This window comes from Hipposideros armiger, unplaced genomic scaffold, assembly GCF_001890085.2.
Source record: "Hipposideros armiger isolate ML-2016 unplaced genomic scaffold, ASM189008v1 scaffold_598, whole genome shotgun sequence".
Classification (NCBI taxonomy): Eukaryota; Metazoa; Chordata; class Mammalia; order Chiroptera; family Hipposideridae; genus Hipposideros; species Hipposideros armiger.
The window spans coordinates 1,135,079-1,149,642 of NW_017731948.1; the positions used below are offsets into that span (position 1 = coordinate 1,135,079).

Genomic DNA, 14,564 nt, shown 5'->3' on the forward strand with positions numbered 1-14,564 from the left:
CATCCATCCATCCATCCATCCATCCATCATCCATCCATCATCCATCCATCCCTCCATGCCTTCATTTGATAACCACGTATTCACTCCTTATTTTGAGGTCACCATGCTAGATACTGCAGGACACAGAAAGATACATTAGGCTCCACCCCTGGCCGCAGTGAGACCACAGTCCCAGCAGAAGACAAAATGACCCAAGAAACTACCAGTCCTACAAGAATGCCCATCATACGTTCCACCGGTAAAAACACGGACCCTGGGAATATGGACTTACTTTCCACTGTGTCCCTCGGGACAGCTCCTTATTTGTCTGTCACTGCATAAAAGTTACCTGAAAACGTAGCTTAATAGTAGAACTATGTATTATCTCATACAATTTTTGTTAGGCATTCAAGAGTCACGTAGCGCAGCGGTTCTGGCTTAGGGTGCAGCCCAGGTGTACAAAGGGGTTGTAGTTTTATGCAGATGTCACCGAGCATCACTTCTGTGGCTGTCAGCAGGCGTCTTCTGTTCTTTGCCACGTGGGCCACTCCCTAGGGTGGGTCACACAACACTGGCTGCTGGCTTTCCTGCGAGTGAGGAGAAATAGACAGGGTGACAAGTATCCTACGAGGAAAACCACAGCCTTTTTCACATTGATCTCGGTGGCGACACATCGTCCCTTCCTGCCGTGTGCTGTTGGTCACACAGTCCCACCCTGGCGCCAGGGGCTGACCCTTGCACAGAGCCCGCATCCTGAAGTGGTTTCTTCTTTTAGTCGGACATGTTGACTGTCCATCTGTTGAGGGACTTGCTCCGTCTTTGAATTCCAAAACTCACCTCTCTGGTTCTCCTCGACGGCCTTTCTCTTTCCTTCCTAGCTTTCCCAACTCCGCTTGCCTTGCTGCCTGACACTGTCCCTCCCTACATTCCAGCCTCAGGCCACGTCTCTTGCTTTCATACAGTCCCACTTATCTGTACATCAACTGGTCGCATGGCTCTCACGTCCACCCGGGAGACCCACATGTCACTCCACTCTCCGTTCTGATTTCTGTCTCAAGCTCCGTCCTGCGCCTGCCTTCGATCGCCTTTTGCAACACGTCACCTTTGTGCTTTGCCAAAAAGCCAGCTTCCGTGTGTCCCCAAATGGGCCCATCGCCTGTCTTTCCGCGTTCGCTCTGCTGTCTGCGATCTGTGTTCCCGTGGGTGGCATCTCCACCCAGTCTGCCATCGTGCCCTCTGCGTCCCCTCTCTTTAGTGTCGTCAGGGTTAATGAAGTCAATTTCCAGGTCTTGTTATGTCTCTGGCTGTGATACATCTCCACTTCCCTGGGCCATCCACTCATTTTGTTTTATTTTTAGTATTTTAATGGAGTCCCATCTATGGCCTTTCCTGTTCTCCAACCTACTACTTTTAAAATGATCCCTGCTTAATCTTCCTAAATAGTAGATTGCAGAAGATGAGTTACCCCATCCACAGCCTATCGACAGGCAGCCACGGCCCTCTGTCACCTCCCCTTTCATCTTCCCAACTTCAGTCATCACCTCTCCTTTCTGGGTACTTCATGTGGGGTTCGTGGTGCTTCTTCTTGGTTTCTTGCTCTTTCATTCTTCTCAGGGTCTCCTTCAACCTGGGATATTGTTGTATTCCCCTCTCCCGTACTGCCTGGGAAAAACACTCGTGGGTTTCTCCTTTGCTCACGCACTCGTCAAGACTTCCTGACACCAGATGTGTGGGGTTTTCTTCCTGATGCCGAGCTGTTCTCTGGGACACCACCTGGGTGTCCTACAATCCAACTCAGTTCTGACCCTAACTGAGGTTAGCACAGACTTCACAGGTCCAGGACGCAGTCCCATTAACACCTGTCCCTCCCCCAACTTCAGATGCCAGTTGCAAGCAGTCGGTCCCCAGCTCACCCATACCTTCTCTCTACATGGCTGCAAATCGGAGGTTCCCATGACCTCATTCCTGGGGCTCATCATTTGCTATCACAGCTCACAGAACGGAGGGAAACAGTTATAATACTTGCATGGACCAGTTGATTATATAATAAAGGATGTGATAACGGATACAGATGAACAGTCCAATGAAGAGGTAGATGGGGGAGGTTTACAACGCTCCTAAACCTGGGAACTTTCTCCCCTGTGGAGTTGCGGGGAGGGGGGGTGTCACCCTCCCTGGCATGTGAATCTGTTCCCCAACCCAGGAGTTCCCAAAACTCCATATGAGTGGGATTTCTATGGAGGCTTCATCCCATAGGCATCGTCCATTGTTAACTCAGTCTCCACTCCCTTTCCCCTTCCTGCAGAGTGGGGGGTGGAGGCTAAAGTTTGAAGTTTCTGACCATGGCTTTCTGGGGCTCAGTCTCCATTCTGAAGCCATCCAGGAGCCCACCCAGAGTCATCCTGTTACAACAAAAGACACTATCACCCAGGGAATTCCAAGTCGGAGCTGTGTCAGGAACCAGTGTCAAAGGCCAAAGATTAGAATAAAGGATGCTCCAAATGCTCTTATCACTTAGGAAATTACAGGGGTTTTAGGAACTCTGCCTGGAACAAGGGCAGAGACCGGTATGTATATCTTGTCTTGTTTCACACATATCCGTACCTTATCCAGCACACGGTCCATTCAGTGTCTTCCATAACTCTGATATGCATTATGGGCACTCCTGTCTGGCTCTCCTCAATTTCCATCACAGAAACTTCCTAGCCGTATGAATTTCCATAGTTGATTTTCCTATGTATCTGTTTTCTCCTCTGTAAGAGAGTTGTGAAGGCAGTACCCCTCTCTAGAGATGTTTGCTAAATAAGTTAATTCATGAAAAGTGCCTTGACATATAGGCACTCCCTGAGCATCACAGGCAGGCTCTTTGTAGTCATCGTTGACCTCACCACGACCCTCCTTCTGAGCCTAAATGTTTTCCAAAGGGTGTCTTCATCTTAGACGAACTCCAAATTTATTTTACTGATCTATTTGGCTTTACACAGCAAGCCCCTGCCCGCCTACACAGCTGTTTTCCACAGCAGTGCCTGATGACTGCCTGCTGGTATACCAGTTGTCTTTTGGTTTTGTGCTTCGACTAAGCCCACACAAATTAGGACATTTGCATGGGTTACTTCTCCTGTCTGGGACGTCCTGCCCTTCCCACTTCAAGTGGGTTCTGCACACCATTGGTTTCACGTGTAGTCCCCTGTTCACTTGCTTCTCAGCGCTCATCCAAACAGAAAACATTTCTATTTTCTGCCTACTGTGTGTATGTGTGTCTGCGCGCGCGCGCGCGCACGCGTGTGTGTGTGTGTGTGTGTGTGTGTGTGTGTGTGTGTGTGTAATGCTTTCCTGCCTTTAAAATGTGTGTCTCATGAGTCTGGCATGGATCAGGTACTCACTGGATACTTGTTCAAGAAGTGAGTGGTTGTAAGACAGTGGATCGCTATTTCAGTGAAGGAATGCGAAAAATCAAACGTTGCATGTTAAGGACAAGTGTTAACACAGCCATCACTGTTTGCTTAGACAAGTCGCCGAGCCAGGGAGGCTGTGCGGGAAGAGCACCTTTGATCATTAAAGCAATTTGTTGTAGGAGGAAGTTTGACTTTCACCTAAGGGAAGATGGATTTTCCTTGGTGGTTCAGTTTGGTATTTATAAACTGGCATGATTTACTGACAATGTATGGATTATTCAATATACTTATGTGATTTAGTGCTAAATGCCTATTTATCTTTTAAAATCTCCTTTGCCGGTATTCATGCCCCTAGAGTTTTTACAATTTTTTTTCCTTTTTTTTTTTTAAAGACAAGAGTTATGGAAAATCTTTGTCAAATTTCCCATTCTAGTCCAATGCTAAGAAATTGGAGCAATACATTTTAGGAATGTTAACGGTTTTGGAGCTTAATCATTTAGAGTCTTAAATTAAAGCTATAAACTTGCTGTGTGCATTGCTGTTTATTTCTGCTGCTTCCTGGATGGTTGACTCTTTGTGCTTTTTAAATATTGTTGTGAAGATTTGGGTCTAAATTAGCCATGTGGACAAGAAATGAATTTCTTCAGAGGTCATCAGAATTGTGGCGTGATTTGGGAGGTGTAGTATTGTGTAAAATTGATCATGTGTATTTCAAGTTGCTCTTCTTAAATTCTACATTGGAATTTTTCTCTTTGTTTTTTTTTCCCCTTGACTTCATAATGCTAAAATTAAACAATTTGAGCATTGCATACAATAATCGGGAATAAATCCAAGACAGAAACAGATGTTTTATTAAATATGTATCTTTTAAACGATGGATATAGTCTGGGAGAGTGTTCTTTTGAGAGATGGGAGACAAAATTTGGGTTAGATAAATATGGGTGAAAATTAAGGTCATTTCTGTTATTTTCAGCATTTATATATGCCTTTAGACATATCCAAATGACCTCACTGCAACCTAGAGATAAGTCATTTTCTTATCTGAGCATGACTTTTTTTTTTTAGCTACTCAAGAAAATCTACCAAAATTAAACTCATTCATCCCATTTTTCTTTTAGGAATTTAGCAGGTCACTGTGATTCAAAAGGAAGCAAAATACATGATGGATGATCTTAGGGTTTTATCTTTTTGTGGGGTTTTTTTTTTACTTGAAAATACCTCTGGAATATCTTTAGGTTTTAAAAATAAGTTTATGTTGTCCTCTTTCTGTGTGTGTTTGTTCAACTCGACATGCAGACATTAGTGATGGGTGATGTTAAAACCTTGGGGACTCTTAACTGTCATCATTGTGCAGAATTCTTGAGGACCCTGGAGAGCCTGGTGTAGTTTCCACCTCATGTTTCCATAGGCGATACTTTTGACAACTGTGGGTCTTGTCTTCCTCTCCTTTCAGAATATACTTTGAGGAAATTTGCTAAGCCATTCTCAGAGCTATCATGTCTCCGAGCATATCACCGTGTCCCCTTATCACTGATAGGGGGGCTTGTGCAATTACATATAAGTATTTGCTCTGATTCCCACAAAGACACAAGACCCTCCAAGGCAGGGGTTGTGTCACATTCGTCCTCGGCAATCCCTTTCTGTCCTATCTCATTCAAGGTCTGTGCTCAGCAAACACTCATGAAATGAGATTACATAGGCCCTCAAGACAATATTCATTGGCAATAAAATCGTAATAGTGCCATATCGAAAAGTCAGAGCTCCATCAATGTCATCATTTATGAAAATATTTATATATCTTTATGGCTTATGTTCTAGGTATCTTTTTGACCTACTAAGTAGGACGAATTGGAATGGCTCTGAAGGTCTCGATGAACCCCCAAATCATCAGTTGTAAAGATGACATTATATGGAGAGGCTTACTTGAAACCTTATCATAGTGTGGACTATATCAGTCTTAGCTTCCACGTCTGATATTGCTCCGAAGGTCTGTATGCTTTGACTAATGTATTCTCTGTATGCCAAGATTCCATTCAATGCCATACGGTTTTCACAGTCAACGTTTGCTCATATGTTAGTCATTCATAAGTATAGGTTTGTCTCGACTATTTAATATCAAATCATCACAGGTGATATTTGTTTTTAAAAGAAGCTTTTGTCGCTGAATCATATCTTAAGTATAGAGCAAGTCTTTACAGATGATATTGATAGGGTACAGTTGTATGGGAAAACAGATTACAAGGTGTAATTTTGCGTTAATTTCAAAATGATAGGCTTTGTAGTCATACTCATCTGTCTCAAGGCTTTCTAGAATAATTCATCCAGCCCAAATTTAATAGGAAAACCCAGAAGTGTTTTAATCTAGAGAATTTATTCTTCAACCTTTGAAATATCGTATTAACCCCATGACTGTATCTTATAATTTAGCTTTAAGCACGTGGAGTAGGGCTTACTGCATCCCAGACAACAATGACTCATGTAGCAGAAAAACACAAGAGTAAAATGCTGGCATAATTTGAGTGGAGGAGCATTGATCTGAATTCCCTCTTGATAAGAACTGTTAGCACCAAAATAGTATACCGGGGAGGCAAGAAAGGGCCCCTCCCTTCCTTACAGGGATGGAGGGTGGGTTGCTAATACAAACAGCTGTCTGCAAGAATGTAGTGCTGTGAGTTCACGCACAAAGCCTTAGCGTCCAAGAAGCAATGAAAACATATGTAGGATACACTTCACCTTGCCTAGCAGGAAGCGTAGTACCATGTGTGTTGAGGATAGCCAGTACTCAACATGAGAGAAACTGGAGCTGTGGAGGGGTCCAGCATGATGGGCGGAAACCTGCGTGGTGTAGACACCACCAGCTTTGAGGACGGTCCTCCCAGACAGAATCAGTATCGATGAGCAGAGATCTTTCCAGCGAGAACTCTTTTTTCTCTTTGTCTGCTTACTCTCCTTCCCTGGAGATGGAGCATGGCGAGTGTCAAAGACAAGATGGGACCCTGCCCAATGTCTCACAGTAGCCACTTGCCTTGTGACGACTTTCGCTTGTAAGCAAAACAAGTGGGGGTGGTGGGCAGGTCACTCTTTAAAGAGGAGACACCATGGTGAGATGACAAGTAAAAGTGCCAAATGGTCATCAGATAATTACTGACCGAAGAGAGACAAGTTTCGTCATAGGAGAGCCAAGAGAACAGGGCAGAGTTGTACAAACAAACAAACTCTGCAGGCTCAGGGTTAGTTCTTGCAAATCAACAGTTTATAAAACGTGGATTGGCTGTTTTCACACATTACATTTTGCAAGGAGTTTAAATGCTTTCTTTAAATAAGCTAGATCTAACCAAGACATGCACGAAATGGATTATTTAACAAAAATGTAACGGTGCTCCAAGTGATACAGCTAAGATGTACATTGGTAACCTCAAGCTGTCTCCATTTATTCTGAATTCGCAGATGGTGTAGGGACTCAAAGGTAATAGAATTAGCCTTGTCTGTGTAGGCGTTCTCTCTTTTGATTGGTTGCTTGAATTATTAGGGAACCACTTAAGTAAGAATTACTTTATGTTACTGCCACTACCTGGTTCTTGTACGTACCCCAAAGAAAGCTTGTAAGGAATGTAATAGCAGTTTTTGAAGCATCCAGCATGTCTTTTACTGCATGGAGCAATGTCTTCCTTTCTTATTTTCATAGGGAAAAATGTGCTGAGATGGAAAAGAAACCCGGCAGATTTCCATGGAGACATTTTTAAAGGCGTCTTCGTAGAAGGACAATATAATGGTGAGTATCCAGGATAAGTCTTGACCTCTGCTGACTTAGGTTATGGCTGTATTTACAGCCTGCTTACGGCCATCTAGCAATGCTTTCAGATGACCCTGGTGGTGAAAATCGTGTTCTTTTTAAACATGTACTGGAAATGAACGAAAGCACCACATGGTGTTTGACGTGTAGTTGGAGTGCATGTAATGGCATGCATTGGAAATTTAAGATTGGGTAAGAATTGTTTGTCCCGTCAAAGAGCCACAAGGAAGAGTATATCTTTTCTTTTTTCTTTTTTTTTTTTTTACTTTTTAAAAAAAGATTTTATTGGGGAAATGGGGGATGGGAACAGCATTGGGGAATTAGGGGAAGGGAAACAGACAAGTTGCTGTCCTTTTGTTCTTCAGTCTAGCTGTGCAGGACGTTGCTTCACTGGCCCATGTTGGTATTATCATTGCGCTCTTCCCGGGTGAGGCAGTTGCTTGATAGCTTCTGGACGGCCGCTCATGGTGGCTCTCGGCAGCTCACGCCCGCTGCCAGCCACTCACGGTAGCTCACAGCAGCCCACTGCAGCCCCAGTGCAGCCTACGCCATCTCCGGCGACTCACGGCAGCCCAGCTCCAGGTTGAGCTGTTGTTCACCATCTTAGCTGTAGAGGGCAGTGTCACTGGCCCTCATGTGGGATCCGAACTGGGGCTCTGCTGCTCAGAGCTGGTGTCTCAAGCCAACTCCTAACCAACGTGCCACTCGGTCGGCCAGGAAGAGGATATCTTATAAATTAGTCAGCTCTCTGACCCACCAATGTAAACTCCAGCGAAATTCACCCTTGGACCCATTGGCCGCGGGAAGCACACTATTCTCAACATGCCAAGCTACTGGGCGTTTGAATGACCTTAGCATGTCCTTGCACCGTTTTTGTTTGCAGACCCTGCCTGAGAACCCAACATGTCAGACGTGTTTCTAAGTGCAGGCTGATGGCCAATGAGGCCACAGGAAGGGAAAATGGGTAGAAAGGATACTTTTATGATCTGTGGTCGTGGGCACAAGTTAATGAAGATAATGTTACAAATCCCAATCTGGGCTTTTCTACCCCATGCTTAAACTTGTGAAAGGATGTGTTTTATTAGGTTCACAGTCAGTGACTCAGGTGTCACTTCACGCTCTGCTGAGGTAGTATTTATGATTATATGGAAAGTTGGGTGTTTATCAAGTTTCTCATCAATTTGAGTGCCATCGCTTCCAAACATTTGTCAACAGTTAGACCACAGATGGCTTTTGAGCATCTCTTTACAGCAGATCACATAATGTCCGTATCTGTAACAAATTTCTGTAGCTTTTCTAGAAGATGGACAAGGCCATGCTCATTATTAAACTCGTGTTTTCAACAAATTTCATTTCCAAACTCTTCTCCATACTGGCTCTCACAAAAGAAATGCTAGTTGTTTTGTTTTGTTTTTAAAAAGCCACATGATTTGTAATTAACAAAGACGAATGCTATCCTCATTTTTGCCGTTCACATGCAAATTTGGAAGGTAGTCATAGTTCGGAAGACAAATGATCAACGGTTTGCTATTTTAAAAATAACTATTACTTTTAGATCTATTTCATCAAAGGTCTTCAATATACACACATGTTTCTTCTCATCAGCACATACAGCTAAAGAACCAATGTCAGCACATCACGTCAATATCTTTGTTTTATGAACCTTGCGCCAGGTTTTCTTTTGTTTAAATTTTTCATTGTTTTTTCTCCGTGTGGAGGAGCATAAATACATATGCCCGAGGCATGAAGTCTTAGAAGCATTCATCTTCCTTCTCGCCTACCCAGCCTTTGGAACAGCAATGCGGTGGTGCAGCTCAGTTGGTTGTAATCATTTCAGTAGCCACAGCGCACGCAGCCCTCCGTTTCATGTAATCAGGCTGCCCTAGTTCCAAGGAGAAGCGGCCTTAATCGGTCTGCCCATCAGGCTGAGAGCTGTGGAGGAGTCAGCGCTCAGAATATGACAGCTCCCATTACGAAGCCCAAAGGGAACATTACAGAGAGTGCACCGCCAGGGGAGGCAAATGAGAACAGCCGGATCTCGAAAGACGTCTTAGTGTCTTTACCATATGCATTTAGGCTCAATCTGCATTGGGAAAACCACTGGCCGGTCTCAGAGCGTTCAAGAGTCTCACTGCCTCTCCAAGGAGGGTGAGGCTTTGGGGTGAAACTTCAGGGGTGGCCATTGATGAGAGGCAATCCTAGGTTGGGGATTCCCGTATTGTGTCCCCAGGATGGCTTGGCTGGATGCAAAACGGTTGGTGAAATACTTGCTTCCCCAGTATTCTCAAGACATGAATCGCAGTGGTTGTCACTTACGAGTGGAGCCCAGTTTAGTGGAAAGACACAGGGATCTGTGAACTGGGGCATTTTTGTTGTAATCCAGGTCTGCTGCTAAGTAGCTCGTTTTTGATGACCAGGCTTCTGATATGTTAAAGAATGGAGAGGCATGCATTCATTTCTTTTTCACTGTGAGGAATCTAGCTGACTAGGAAATATGAAGAATTCATGAAGCCTATTTAATACTTGAACATTTCAACTGAGCCCCATTTCATCACATTTTCGCTACAGGGGTTGCTTGAACACTTTCTGGTTTGGGGCCACCTGTTCAAAGGACATTTTGTGCAGTGGATTTTTATAGTTGTCTGGGATGGTCTGGGGGAACTGATGTTAGAAATTCCATTATTGTATTCCAAGGATGGCTTAATTCAATTCAAAACTGATAGCCGAGAAAACTTCCTTTCATGGCCCCCCTGACACCGTCATTTTTCATTTCCAAGTGGACGGATCAAGGGATGAACCAGAAATCGGGAAGTATGATACGGAAGTGAATTAACTGGATGTTGGAGAATGGTGGTCAGCCTTCTCCTAGGGCCTCAGAACCTTGAACACGGAGATGCTTTGTTTATACTCCCCCTTAGTTTCCAAGACATTATCCAAATGAACCTTTCCTTAAACCTTTGGTGATTCAGAGGGACACAAGGGTAGGTATGTTAATCAGTTTAGTGCAGCAACTGAGATAGAGACTTAACTATAACAATGTATACATGTGATTATAAAAAATTAAAATATATATGCAATACACAGAGAAAAATAAAAATATAAGTAATTTGTTCCTCGGCCTCCTTGGCCTTTTTCTTTTCAAGCATTCTCCAAGCCCATAATCTTGTGCTTGTACCAATACTATACTGGCTATTTGTTTCTAGTTGAATACCGATTTTCTGCCTAAAGGATATATTTCAGAGTGGAAAAAAAAAAGATCAAGTGTATCTAGTTCCATAGAGGACCTTACACTTTTATAAGTTATATGCATAATTTTGTTTAATCTCTGGAGGACATAAGTAAACTCTGAGTAAAAAACCATAATGCATCCTAGTGTAAGGTGAGCCAGCTGTGGCTTGTGGGCGAGTCACCTGTTTTTGTTTTTTTTATGCTTTTTTAAAATTTAAAATTTTAAAGTTATTAGTTTCAGGTGTACAAAACAACATAGTGATTAGACATTTACACCCCTCACAAAGTGATCACCCCAACAAGTCTGCTACCCATGTGACACTAAACATGGTTATTATAATATTAGTGACTGTATTCCCGATGCTGTGACTATATACAGAGAGTGCCAAAAAACAATGTATACACATTTTAAGAAAGGAAAAAACTATTCAAATTGTAATACTCAATATATACCGATAACAAAAGATGAATACAAGTCTCGTGTGACGTCTGCAATGACAAGAGGTGCTCAAAGTGGTTCCCATCAGCGTCCAGACACTTTTGATGACGGCGAACTGCTGCTTGGGCAACGTTGACCAAAGTGTCCACTTGTACATTTTTTGGCACCCGTGGTATTTTTTTAACCTATAGTTTACCTTTAATATATTAATTTCAGGTGTACAGCATAGTGGTTAGGCATTTATATAATTTAGGCAGTGATCCCTCCCTCTGCTCCCATAAGTCTAGTCCCCACCTGGCGCCTGTTTTTACTGGAACAACACGTGCTTGCATGTACATTTTTGTCTGTGGCGCCTTCACACCACTGTGCCAGAGTCCAATCTTTGCACCAGACATGGTGTGTCCTGTAAAACCTAAAATATGTATTTGACCCTTTGCAATTAATTTGTCAACTCGTCCGTACTTTAGGGCACAGCACGATTCTCTGTGGGGTGAGAGGGACAGTTCACGGTGAATAGCTTGGATCTGCGTGTTAATAATGAATATTAATATGGACCCAGTTTTTATTAACAATGTATATATACGCTTTCATGTTAGGAATTTTCATGTTAGGCATCTCTTAAACACAGAGCAGGCGTTTGGAACCTGGAACCTGGGCCACGTGGAGGAAAGGGGTGGTAGGGCCCCCTGAAATTTTACATGTGGAATGCGTATGCACCAGGCAGCCCCGAAGGCCACCTCCATCATGAGACAAATGGGATACAGCTGACAGACACTAATTAGCGTGTGTCGCCTCTGAATGTTCCAGTGACAGATTGCACTTGTTCTCGGATAGTTAGGGATACGGTTCTCGTAATTAGGCAGCTCGACTGTGGGGAACAATCTTGACAGGTTTTTGTTGTGCCCCAGTTGTGTGTTTCATGATCTAGAGGAATGGAACGCTGGATTAAGAGCAAGCGATTTTTGCTTTTCATTCTGCTCACCAAATTTTTAATGAGGTGCATTTTTATGGTTCAAACCAGGCAGCACACTGATTCCATTTGTGTGTGTGTGTGTGTGTGTGTGTGTGTGTGTGTGTGTGAATTTAAGAGCAAGGTGGTCCTGACTCAGCACGTATCCTTGATGTAGGTAATTAACATGCATAGAAATGGAATTGTTGGGTCTTTCTCTGGTGAGTTGTTGGATGTCACTCTTGGTGTGCTGTGCACTTGTAATAAATATTAACAAAACATATTTCCATTGTAGATGATTAAGGATCTTTTGTCTAAAAATCTTCCTTTGAAATGTCCTACGACCTTCCCTTTCCATAGTGACTGCTGAAGCATTTTCCTTTGTGTTCCTAAGTATACATTTATGTAACGTGACATAGGGTGATGGGGGTGGGTGTGACACTTAGGACATCGGTGAAGCGACATGTACCCCAATCCACATAAAATTGTTAGCACCGGAACAATTTTGCAGTATCCTCTGTATGCCATTGGAAATTTGCCTAGAGAAGTGTCACTCACCGAGTGCCCATCACAGGGCACGGCATGTGGGAGGGACTTAATAAACATTGGCTCACTATAGGTTCATGTGTGCAGCTCAGTAGTTTCACAGGAAGTGGAATCGGCACTTCCTGTTCCTGGAAACCAGCAGCTGAAAGGTCTAGTCATGGCTGACCTGCAAAGCGGGCTAGTGACACTAGTGACATTGGCCCAGTCCTGTTACCTCCGCCTGTCCCTTGAGCTGAGAAGTGACGGCGGTGAGCCTGGGTGATGTGAGTTTGGTCCAGCTCTGGGAAGACAGCATCCTGTACCTGAAGCATCCCTGCATAGTGGCCAAAAGATGACCAAGCAAGCTCTGACTGGATGCTATTGTCTTGCATTACACAGACAATCCTCCTGTGATTCTTTACCCTTGGATAGAGTAAATGAAGTTATTCTGGCCCACGTCAGTTATGTTTCAGTAAACCAAACATTTTCTTTTCAGTCAGGGAGAAATAGGTATTATTTTCTTCCTCGAATTTTGTGAACCTCGGTAGAGGAAGAAAATAAATGCAGTGACTTATGACATTTTTTTCTACAGGTAATAGCAACTTGGACGCAAAGGAGTGTTGGCTGTAGAGATTCCCCGCCCCCACACCCCCACCACCCCCGGTACTTTTTGTTGTCTCCTGTATATGCACAGAAAAATATAAATTCTTTAGCATCGACTTATCTGTAATTAGGTCTTCTAAATGGACTACAGTTTTACCTGCTATATTTCCTTCTCCATTCCACAGACAATGTAAGCCCTCCTTGGGGAATGTGTAGTCTTTCATGTGTTCTTTTAGTGGTAAATGGATTGGCTTCTTCACATTATCCTGTTCTGGGAAGGAGGTTAGCATATATAATCTGACCAGGTAATAAGCAAATCGTGTTGGATGAAGGAGGAACACCCTACACCCGTGATATTTCTTACCTTCAAAAGTTGCAGAGTTGTCATGAAGGTAAACTTTAAAATGGGAACCATGTCACCTACAGATTTAAACTTCCATAACAAGTGTTTTTTTGCTCTCTTTCATTGTTAGTATTTGCGTTTAGTCTTTTATAAAAAATCATCAGTTAATTAAGAAGCTCAACAAATTTAATTCTTTTGGTAAGATACTATAAGTTGCATTTTAAAAATATCTAAACCAGCACTGGCCTAGTGGCTCAGTTGGTTAAGAGTTAGCTTAGGAGCGCGAGCTCTGAGCGACAGGGCTGCTGGTTCGATCCCCACATGGGCCAGTGACACTGCACCTGTGCTGAGCTGTCGCTGAGCTGCCAACAGGTGGCAGGATGGCTCAGCTGGTGAGAGCACGTGCTCCTAACAACAAGATTGCCTATTCAGTGGTGGGCTATGCCCACCCGCAACTAAGACTGAACTCGGCACCTTGAACTGAGCTGCCTCCCAGATGGCTGAGTGGATAGAACGTGTGCTCTTAACAAGGCTGCTGGTTCTACTCCCGCATGGGATGGTGGCTACGGCCACCTTCAACTAAGATTGAACACAGCACCTTGAGCTTAGAAGTCACGAGCTGCCAACAGGAAGCCAGATGGCGACTGGCGCCCTCCACAACCAAGATCGAAGAACAACAACTTGGCTGGTCCCCTTCCCCAATTCCCCTGATTCCCCAATTTAAATTTATATATAGCTCCCAAATACGTGCTCAAAAATCAATGAGGGGAGAAAGTTGAATAATTGCCATTTATTATTTTATACTTGAAAATGTCCAATTATAGTTTATTTAAGTGTGATCACAGTATTGGTCCTGTTTTGCTATCGCAACTGTCTTAGGTATTTTATTTATTTATTTATTTATTTATTTATTTATTTATTTATTTATTAAAGAGTTTTATTGGGGACTTAGGGGATGGGAACAGTGCTGGGGAGTTGGGGGAAGGGGAACAGACAAGTTGCTGTCCTTTTGTTCTTCAGTCCAGTTGTGGAGGACGTTGCTTCACTGGCCCAAGTTGGCACCATCATTTCGGTCTTCCCTGGGCGAGGCAGATCAGTCGCCAGCTTCTGGACGGCCGCTCACTGCAGCTGCTGGCCGCTCACGCTGGCTGCTGGCTACGCACGGTAGCCCATGGCAACCCACTGCAGCAGGGACTGCAGCCTACACTGTCGCCAGCGACTTACAGCAGCCCAGCTCCAGGTTGAGCTGTTGTTCAGCATCTTAGCTGTGGAGGGCAGTGTCACTGGCCCTCATATGTGGGATCCGAACC

The 14,564-nt window shown here is 43.7% G+C and overlaps 1 protein-coding gene across 10 annotated transcripts in view; it reads left to right on the forward strand.

Annotated features, from left to right (window-relative positions):
* The window catches only part of NLGN4X (neuroligin 4 X-linked), a 354,171-nt gene that overhangs the window by 34,385 nt on the left and 305,222 nt on the right, over positions 1-14,564 (forward strand). For 7 of the 10 annotated variants that reach the window (XM_019624654.1, XM_019624662.1, XM_019624664.1 and 4 more), the window contains exons 2-3: positions 5,193-5,361; positions 7,060-7,146. The gene's annotated coding sequence lies outside the window, so the exon portion shown is untranslated. Of the gene's footprint in view, positions 1-97; positions 239-5,192; positions 5,362-7,059; positions 7,147-14,564 lie in introns of all 10 variants that reach the window. The other 3 variants (XM_019624659.1, XM_019624660.1, XM_019624655.1) reach the window with 2 other exon arrangements.